The sequence below is a fragment of the Pinus tabuliformis genome, chromosome 4_1 (genome assembly GCF_031772625.1).
Source record: "Pinus tabuliformis cultivar Carrire ecotype Pingquan chromosome 4_1, CPIR1, whole genome shotgun sequence".
Lineage (NCBI taxonomy): Eukaryota > Viridiplantae > Streptophyta > Pinopsida > Pinales > Pinaceae > Pinus > Pinus tabuliformis.
Window position 1 is genome coordinate 128582346 of NC_142303.1, and position 11009 is coordinate 128593354.

Sequence of the window (11009 nt, forward strand, 5' to 3'; positions counted from 1 at the left end):
ATCCAAGCAAAAAAATTTCAAAAAAACTTATATAAGCAGGTGTTTGAATTGTTGGGAATTTTCTGTTTAATTCCAAAAAACAAAAATAACATGAACAGGCCAGAACTATGCTCTGTTTTAACACAACGGAAACTAAAATTGTTTTCTCGGAAGACAGACTTTTACTCATGCACATAAAAAGCTTTGTATTCATTAACAAAAGATTGCAGTTACAAAGGATTCTTCCTCTATCAGAGGGATTTCACCAAGAACACTTCAGTTTAAAAAAAAACTTTCTCTGTCTTCTCCTGTAAATTTACTGTGTTTCAACTGCAAATTTTAACGCACTGCTATGTAAAGATTACATGCATTTACTGCTGTAAAAGAAATCTCCTCATTTCATTCATGCTGCTGCATATTTCATTTCTACAAAAAAAACTTTCTCTGCACTGCTGTGCATTACTGAGAGGAAAATTTACATTTACACTGCTGTGCATTACTCTACACAAAAAAACATAACAATACATTTTTTTAACTATATGATACTCCCGTAAATAATAAAAAACAAGAAAAATTACATTTACACTGCTGTGTAATTTTTTTTCATATGCATGGTGCTGCATTCTTCACTCTACACAAAAAAACATAACAATATATTTTTTTAACTATACCATACTCCCGTGAATAATAAAAAACAATAAAATTAAAATCTTACCAAGGTTCACCAACTCACACTAAATTACATTTACTGTTTCACTGACATTTACTATTTCACTGACAAAACTGGCGGTAAATGAAACTTTTACTCCACGTCAATTTCATGTTGCAAGCCTGTACTTCAACCATTGAATTATGCGATTTGCGATTTGATCGCATTGTGAAATTGCATTCGGCAGAAAAAGGAAAAAATGGAGCACAAACATATGGGTGCGATCGGCGATTTGCACTCGGATGGCATCGCAACATCGCAATTGCAGAAATCACAGGAAGTAGGGAAGGGTAACAGGATGTGTATGCCATATGCCATATGTGATAAGATCGCATCGCAAAGGAAAAATAGTGCTGCAGTTGAAAATACCATTTCAGCATGATTCGTGTTTTTGATGGTGAAAATGGATTCAGCACCATCAAAAATATCTTAAAGCACCTAAAATTTTGAAGTTTAACCGTTATTTTTCTCTAAATATAACTGGAATTTCCATAACTTACCAGGCAACTTTTCAGCCTGGTCTTGACCTCGAGCGGCGACAGCATAAAGGAACAACCAAATGATGCATAGATCAATGCGCTGACTCTGTGCATGGCGGAGAAAAAGATGAATAGAATAAGGAGCAATGAAAATTAGATACATGTCAAAGTTGGATAGGTTTTAGGATTACGAAAAGTAAGCTTTTTGATTCGCTAGAGTGAACAATGTGTTTACACGGAAACCCGCAGAGAAAACCACTTTCAGCGGAATTAAAATAATACGAATGTTATTATTTTACTAGAAATTGTCCCAAAAGGTACAAAGAGAGGCCGATAGACTTATGAAGTTGGAATTGTTGAATTTTTATAAGAGGCAGGCCACTTTCTGGGATGCTATTGATATTGTACAGCTTATTAAATCTGAAATAGAGTAAAAGATATAGGAGATAGAACAGACTGGGAATGTAAGTCATTTATACTGGAAGAGAAAAAGAGAACAGAGCAACATGTAAATGCAGGAGAACATAAAGAAAACCACAAGACTTTCTTATTCAACATCTGTTTATTGGGGTCCATATTCATTCACATGTATTTAAAAACGCTGACATGCTTGAACCAAAAAAGAAGAGAATTTGAGAATTTCATGTAAATGTATTTTAATTTAAAAACAAACAATTAACCCCTCTATAAATGTCATCCCAGGAGCCCATGTCATTACAGAAGATAGTTACATCCTTTGCAATGTATTTCTTGAAATTATACATATGGTCTACACATAGAGACATGTTTGGTAGATAATAACTAAACATATATACAATGAAAGTATTCTTTGGCTTTTAAATGTATGTACAATAAGCGCGTCATGACAGAAGATAGTTACATGCTTTGCAATTTATTTGTTGAAATTATACATATGGTCTACACATAGAGACATGTTTGGTAGATAATAACTAAACATATATACAATGAAAGTATTCTTTGGCTTGTAAACATATGTACAATAAGCGCATTCTATTACATATAGATGTAATTGACAATGAGTAGCTAATCATATATGCATGATGGGGCATGGCATCGGCAACGTCAATTAATGTTTATTGTGGTGCCAATCTGTGCGAGTTGTCCCTGCAATTGACTGCCGCATTTTCTTGTGTGCGTCCCTCTCATGGATGTGAATTGTTATCTTGATCACTGATATGTAGACTTCTAGTAGGCAAGTGGCCCAATAGTTCATAGCCTCATTGATAATGTATTTTGCTGCCTCATTGATAATGTATTGTACGCAGTGCCATTTTGATATGTTCAACCTTACATGGCATATAGATAAGCGAATTTTGCATATTTTTTCTGTCATGATTTAGAATAGTGGTTTTAAATCTTAAAATTAATTATTTTCATCCAAAAAAAATCATATATACTTTTATGGTTCATTGAAATCTGACATGTCCATATATACTTTTCTGATTCATTGAAATCTGACATGTCCAGTGTTTTTCGGTTCTGATTCAATAACCGGGTTGATAGGTGGACTGGACGGGGCCGGTTCCCTGTTCCGGTTTCAAAACTATGTGAATAATACAAAAAACGAGTGACCACTGACCAGACATATCCCAAACAAAATTCCAACATCTTATAAGGAAAAATTCATGAGAGAGGTGGTGAAAAAAAAATCAGTCTTGTCACAGTTGCAGCAGCTAAGAAAAAGACCGATTATACTTAAACATTAGAACAGTCAAAACAGACACCAATCATATCGAATTCTGACCATAAAACAATATCTTAGGCATTGACGTATGAAAGATTCCAGAGAGTTCCATCAGATTGAGAAAAAAATACAAACCATGTCACCGAGGCCCAACATCATGAATTCTATTGCAGTATTTCCAGGCACCATACCACCTAGCAAATTTCTTGGGAAGACAAGTTTAACAGGAAGCTCCAACTTCTTGGTTATTGATCGCAAGCCCGGAAGATTAAGCGTGTTTGCAACTGTGTGAACTGGATTGAAGCACCTAGCAAATTTCTTGGGAAGACAAGTTTAACAGGAAGCTCCAACTTCTTGGTTATTGATCGCAAGCCCGGAAGATTAAGCGTGTTTGCAACTGTGTGAACTGGATTGAAGCCTGCTGTGTGGCAACTGAAACCATTACATTGGTTCCAAAAAATCGCTCTGAAAAGAACACCCAGAAAATGTCGTACAGAAATAAACAAACGAGAAGCAGCGAGCAGATTTTGATATTTGGCAACCGAACATGGCTAACAAATGCGATACATATAGAAATGCCCAAAAGGTTGTTTAATATCCAGTGTCCGGATACAAGCCAGGCAATCACTAAAGCTGAGCTCACCAACACCAAAATTCCTTGCATCCTAATGAACGGCCGGCAGCAGCATCGAGTAACCATGGGATCGACCGACCCAAGCCTAGAATTTATGTAAAAAACATAAGGGGAAAGGCAGAATGCAAGGGAAGATGCCGAAGCTACTGCAGTAAAAGTTGTCACAAGCCGTGACATTGAAGCAAATAGATAGAACATCAAAAGTAAACTGCACGAGCTCGCGATAGGAATCATGAGTGCCTGGGAACTGTCCAAAGTGATTGAAGATTCTGAACAATCGTGGTTCCTTTCCATCTCTTTCTCATAATTAAGTGTTGTCTGAGCCGATGCAAACACCACAAGAACAACGGTAACAATAAGCGCAAGCAATGCAGGCTCCAGAAGGTATGCAAGCTTCCATAAAGGCTCCATATGGGATACAAGTTGCAGTTCAGATGACAACTTTACACCTAGAATTACCTATAACCTCAAATTCCTGTTTCCGGTATAGAGAATGCCAAAGTCAGAGAGACATAACCAAATTGTTCAAAGATATCAACTTGACTAGATAATAATAACAAATAAATAAATAAAACACCCGAATGGATTTCTAGGTTTTGAAATAAAAGTCAAGGAGGTTCAATCGGGAACAACACCAACCCCCAACCTAAGGGATTTTTGCGTATAATTTTTACCAAAACATCACCAAAAGCTGGCCAAAAACAGCAACAACAATTGTCAAGGAAAAAGCAGTGAAAATATCTTCCACAGTGAAAATATCTTTAAGAAACAAAAGAATTGGAAAAAGCAGTAATGCAACTCAAAGGGCCAGGTTCAATGCACAGCAGAACTGGAGGTGAAAAGAAAGCAACTCATATATTTGGAAAAAGCAGTGAACTTCAAATCAACGGTTGAAACTATCAAACTTGATCAAATGGTTCAGGTTAAAAGTGTTGACAATTGTTGATGCATAGGAAAGCCTATCGACCTAAATATATTATTACAAAGTTATTATTTTAAAATAATGTTAAAGTTATTATTTTAAAATAAGTACAACATTATGGCTAGTGGAAAGAGGGTAAGGGTGTGGTTGGGATGGTCTATTTTTTCTCTTCACCAAGGTTCGAAATGTATAACTTGTAATATGATTATCTTCTTATTATTCTTGGACGTAATTTGATTATCTTTCTATTATTCTTGGACGTAATTTCTATCAAATTAGTAGAGCAAACCATAATTACAAAAAAAAGTAATTACTAGCACACCGTGGTCCGTGACCCTTCTATTATCATAATAACCTCCTTTTTTACAAAGCTTATAAACTCCCTTTTTACGATGCTTAAGGTTGGGTTAATGAGCTAAATGGAAAGCATCTTTCAGTAAGCCATCTCAGCTTTTCTAGTGATTATCTACTTTTCTTTCTCGGAATAGTGCGTAGATGTCATTCTTGGACATAACTCGTATCAAATTGATACAATGAACCACATTAAAAAAAACCTACAAAGTTAATGCTAACCCTTCTACTATGAGGATACACTCAACGACAATGACCTATTTACAAAGGTTAAAGTTGGGTTAACGAGGTAAATGATAATAATCCGTCCCAACGAAACCTCTGGAGCACACTTCACTTGAGATGACGTGTTTTGGAAATTTTCACGACACATTCAACACTGTATTTCATCATTTCTCACTTTAGTCTCATTTAATGGGCAAAATGTAAAGGAAGCTAGTCAATTATTTAGTCTCATTTAATGGGCAAAATGTAAAGGAAGCTAGTCAATTATTTGTCACTGAAAAAGTTTATATCAATTAAAAATTATTAATTATTAATTAATAAATAATTATTAACAATTGTATTGGAGGTTGCAAAGAAAACATAGTAAGTTATAAATATAAGAAGAATAGTCTTATATACAACAATATTGAAGTTAGAAATTTTCTATTAAATCTTTACTCTTTCAAGCTAATAAATTAATGTGGATTTGAATCAGCAAGAGAAAGATTTAGCTATAAAAAAAGATTTAAAATATTTGATATATTTCCCATAAGAAAATACATTATAAAAACCCTATTCACAATTGGCATTCTGAGAAACAATGAGAATTGTATAACATTAGTTCGAGACTTTTTGAACCCATTGAATATATGCTTGAAGTATAGCTCAAAACTCGCCACACAGTTTAAAAGCATCACATTTGTTAGTGGTGTTCAAATAATTTGGCAAAAATATTTTTCTCAGCATTACAAATGCACTCAAATCCTCTCTACCCAAGGAATATTTTAAATGGCCAATTGAAAATAATAACTTTGATGCATCTTATTGGCTTCTCTTTAAAATGACTTTCTCTTAAAAAATATAAAACATACTTCTTGCTGGAACTGATCAATTTCTTGGCTTGGTTGGCACTTACGAGTGAAATTTTCGAATTGTCTTTGTTCACGTTGATGATGAAAAATTTTCCATCCTTGACGAGACGATAATGGTTGGCTCTCCTCATGAATATTGCATCACACATATACATGTATGGACTCCCAAACACAACTCCACATACATCAAGGGGGGTTGCATCTAGATCTACTTCATCAATAAAATCAACACTAATAGAAAATCAAATTTTACACTATTTTGTTACCTTCATCTCTGCATCCTTACTTACCCATCCCAGTGGATATAGGTTTGGATGATCATGAACTTCTAGCCCCAACTTCTTGACCAACTCTGCTGCAATGAGATTTGCATGCGATCTTGAGTCATACAGAGCACTAATCTTTGCCTTCTTGACCTGTATATTTATATGAAAGAGTTTGGTCATTTCTTTCTCTTCCTATTGTCGAAGGCTACTCAGCTTCACCTCCTTCTACACAGATGTACAAACGATCTTCTCATCCACATCTAAGCTTCTTTCAACTTGGTTGCTCGAATCTGTGGCCATGAGATTCTTCTTCTTGTTCTTTGGGTTTAGCTCGGGATGCAACTTCCAACACTTCTCCTTTGTATGGCCACCAATGTTGCAGTGGTTGCTAGGATCTTTGCATTGTTGTTTTGTGGCTGCCATCATTTTATGTTTTCCCCCTTTTTTCTTCTTCTTCCCCTCCTTAGAAGCGTCTTGTTGCTCCTTCTACTTCGATCCACTTAATTGCACTCTTTTCAGGCCTATGTTCCCCAGGTAATGTGCTTGTACACAAGCCTCGTCCACTGATTTGGGCCTGAACAACATCACTTACTCACACAGATGGCAATGCAGATCCCTCAAATACTTGAGGAGTAAATCTGGATTCTTTGGAGAGATATCTAACATTATAGCCATATTTCTCAATTATGTGGTGTACTCCTACACGATTTGGACTGATTTTTCCTGAAGTAATGTCACCCGATCCACTAGTCCCCCACATACCTAATGGGATAAAATTGTGACTGTTGGCTTATATGGGCCTCACCCAGGTTTGGAAGAATTATTTAGCCAAGCAAATCCTGCAGCTACTGGCCCTTTCGGTAATAGCCTGCGAAGCGCAGACTAAGGTCTCACTCGGGGTAGCAGAGGAGGGTGCTAGAACCAAGTTTCTGCACCCTTGGGATGTCTAGATGTGGTTTGGAGGTTTTGCCCCTGTTCTGCAGCTTCGTGTCGTGTTGTATTCGTGCAGATCTCGAATACCTCTTATTGTCTATGAGCGCGCAGTCTACAGATCTAATCTATTGGATAAAGTATTGCAACTCGGATGGTCTTTAAGCAAACATTTATTAGATTTATTCAGTTCGCGTATTAAGATTAAACCTGAATTCAGAAGTATTCAATAAGCAATCATGTGCGCATAGATCAAAACAATCTTATTATTCGCGATAATTCAGATTTGACACAGAATACTCAGAAGGAACTTATCTTTATTTCCACTTATCACCAGTACATTCAGATCCGCCCTATGCACTCAGCTGCAGGGGTCCGCACACATAGCTGCGGACTCTTCCAGACCTCTGGGCACACAGCTGCAGAGCCTCTATCCACTTCCCAACCCCTCGACTCAGACTTACGGACGCTTTTAGAATGCTTTTCTCAAAAACCCATTACAGGACAGATCCAAAACCATATATCAAAACCTAGCTACTCTACCCATAGAGCCTTGCTCTATTTATACCTTTCCATGGATCGCGATCCATGGGCGGGCCAACTCAACTTTCATTTCTTTACATTATTTTTGGGCGGACTACCCCTTTGACTTTGACTTATTACAACTCGCACTCCACGCATTCCACAGAGTCTTTACACTATTTTTACCCAAAATTGCAGGCTTCGCGCCCCATGACCGTTGCACGGGGCCTCTGCTACCCAACAGTCCCCCAACACAATCATCGTGACTCGTCCCAAGTCACTCAGCTGGTGCAGCCAACTTTGCGGAAGATCAGTTAGCATCTTCTGTGCGTCGCTTGTGCTAAAAGCAAACTCTTCCGTCATTTGCTGCATCCATTCCACGTGTGTCACTGACACTTCGCTCCCTGTCTCTGTTGTCTCCATGGTGGCATACTCGGCATGCATGTGGGCTACCTTCTGCTCTATAGTGGTTGAAACCGCAAATGCCTCGTCCAGCCAAGGTTGGAGATGGGATTTAATCACTGCTTCCTTTTGTCTAGCGGCATCAGCTTGGATTTTCAGGTCCTCAGCCTCTTGTATCTTAGCCAAGAGCTGCACAATAGCAACAGTCTACGTGGTTCCTCGGATCTGATCGTAAGCTTGCTGAAGTTCCCGGGCCTTGGTTTCTAATCGACGAAGTGTTGGATCCTCCTGAAGGGAGGTGAGCATAACAATCGACTGAGTGAGAAGCTCGGTATATTCTTCCATTGAACATGTAAACATTGCGTGCCCCATAGTGATAATGTTCTTACGTTGCTCTAGGATCTCTGGTGGTGTTGTCGGTGGAACCTACAGCTTTAAGTCCATAATCTGCATGCTGAGTTCACACTGGATCCGTGCGGCCTCCTCCTTTGCATGTTGGAACCCAGTAGCCAATTTTTAGATTTGTGTCTTGATAGGAAATTCCGCCACAATCTCTAGTTCACAGGCACCCGAGCAGGCTTCTCCTACTACCTTCTCCACTTCTTGCTTTTGCGTAACTGCTTTGTGCTGTTGGAGGCGCAGTTGTTCGATATTAATTTTCTGTTCCTGGATTACTTATTCGGCGCGGCCGGCCCTAATGCGGAGCTCCATTGTGGCGCTGTCCTGGAGCTGCTGCAAAATTTCTCACGGTAGAGCAGCCACGTTTAGTCCCAGCGCTTTAAGTTGTCCTAGCATAGCATGGTCCTCCATATTTGTGGTGATCAGTGCTCCTACCGAAATCATGATGGAATGAGCCATTTGGGCCTTCAACAATGGTTCAACGGTTGACATACTAGGAACCCCCTGCGTAGCGTTGGTGCTTATTAGCACGATCCTTGTTCCAAGTTCCTATAGCTGCGTATGGAGCTCCCCCAACACAATCTGTTGCTCGGACATGGCTTCATCGACAGCATCCCGAGCGACATCCCGCACAGTGTTTTCTATATCATCTAGGTCCCCCTCAGTTAGGGTGGTCACTCCGCTGTATGTTTTGGACGCCTTCACCTTCTTTCAAGGCTTTGATCGGTCTTGTCGCACTGGTCACTTCAAAGGCGAATCCGTGCCAGTTGTTAATGGTGCGTCTGCGGTCATCTCAGTGGGCGGATTCTGACTCGGTTTTGTCGTTTTCAATGTAGCCCCTCCTGGTGGTGTCTTTCTTGCTGTCGCCCGCGCCACCTCTCGAGCTGCCTGAACTTCTACGGCAAGCTATTCATTCCATTTTTGTTGTGCAACACCCTTAGCTTCCTCCTTTTGCCACTGGATAGTGGCGTCGTTGCGCTCGACTGTCTCTGGTGCGCGCCATGCCAGTGGCCAGGTATCCACAACCCCGTCTACAATGTCATCAATGGCAATAAAGCATAGTGAGGTCCATGCCTGTGCTGGGTCTTTGCACGCTCGGATGTAAATACGATGCATGTTTGCTTTAAATTCGGCAATATGCTTGATGCTTTCATAGATCCCGTTGGACAGCCGGTGTAGCGCATTAATCCATTGGCGCACATTAGCGTCCATCAATATCCAAAAGATTTTGATGTTTCAAATTTGTCCCACGTCCCTTGTCGCTTAGAGGGAAGCATATCTAGCCGCTTCCGGCCACTCTGGTTCCAAGGGAGGAAACTGGCTATGTTTGGGTAGGTCAGTGGAAACTAGCATAATGGACAGGAGCAGCCACGCATAATGGAAGGTCTTGCCCTCCTCCTGAACCTCCCTACAGTTGGTCAAAAAATCTTCACAAAAGAAACTGTGACCAATTAAACTGGACTCCAGCTGCACATTCCTTAGCAAGTGCAATGACTACTGCCGGAACCTCAGGGGCATGACATTTCCTCATTACTTTTTCGACCAACAACTAAGTGGCGATGCGGACCGCGTTATCTGAAATGATGTCAATAACGTACCCTCGCTGCCCCTTAGCTAGCTTATACTTCTTTTTCAAGTTCTCTATCAACGCGACATGACCACTCCTATCAGCGATTTCCTGGGGGTCTCTCCCGTCACAGGGAAGGTACGAAACTCGATGAACTAGTTCAGCGGTGATGCGGACAGGTTTACCGACCCATAATATTTCCTCATGAACTAAACAGAGCAACTTCTTTATGACTAAAATTGTGATAGGGGGCTGGTGAAAGTGAGGAATAGATAAGAGACAGAGAAACCCGACTTTATCCACCTTCTGCAACCACTCCTTTGGCTGTAGCATTGTCACCGTCCCTTCGACACTCTGCTCCATCAGTGCATCAGTCACTAGGTGGGGAAATTTTACTATATCTGCGATGTCCCAGTCTTCGAATTTCATTGTCGCAATTCGGCCAACGACGGAGCTTTCCACCGGGACTACTTTTGGAAGAGCCGGGGTAACGAGTACAGTGTCGACTTTGTCCAGATTCGCAGGTACTTTCACCTTTCCCTTGCTTGGAGACACATACTTGGGTTGTCACACTAGCTGGATGGGATCCTCTTCAGGTTTTACTTCTTTGACATATGTGGGAGAACCTTCCTCCTCCTCATCATTGTCAATTGTGACAGTTTTACCCTTTTCCTCCATTGTAAACTTGCCAAAGTGCAAGTGTCGCGGCGACCTTCTTACTGGTTCTGGAACTTGAGGGTCCTTCCTAGTCCTCGACGTCTGGGGTGATTTAGAGAGCTCAGGTGATGGCGATGACACTTGCTATGGACTATTGAAGGTAGGGTTTTGTGCTTTGAGGATTGCTTCCTGGTAGTGCTTAGGCAATGCCTGAAACCACGGACTTCCTTCGAATCGCTTGTCACCCATTCTGCGCTTTTTTCTGACCTAGGGAGGCTTTATTGCAGTACGGTAAGACGTGGTGGTGTGACCCTTACTATGATTGTATATCATTTCAAATTTAAAATCGGCTGGTTGCCCTTGCGGAAGCTCATAAAGGCGATATTGGCAGTTATTCTTCTGCCTTAATGC

General features: G+C 40.1%; 1 pseudogene; it reads right to left on the minus strand.

The window, feature by feature from the left end:
• Positions 1–2983: 2983 nt before the first annotated feature.
• LOC149174533 (signal peptide peptidase-like 1 pseudogene) lies at positions 2984–3917 on the minus strand (annotated as a pseudogene).
• Between the last annotated feature and the right edge of the window lie 7092 nt (positions 3918–11009).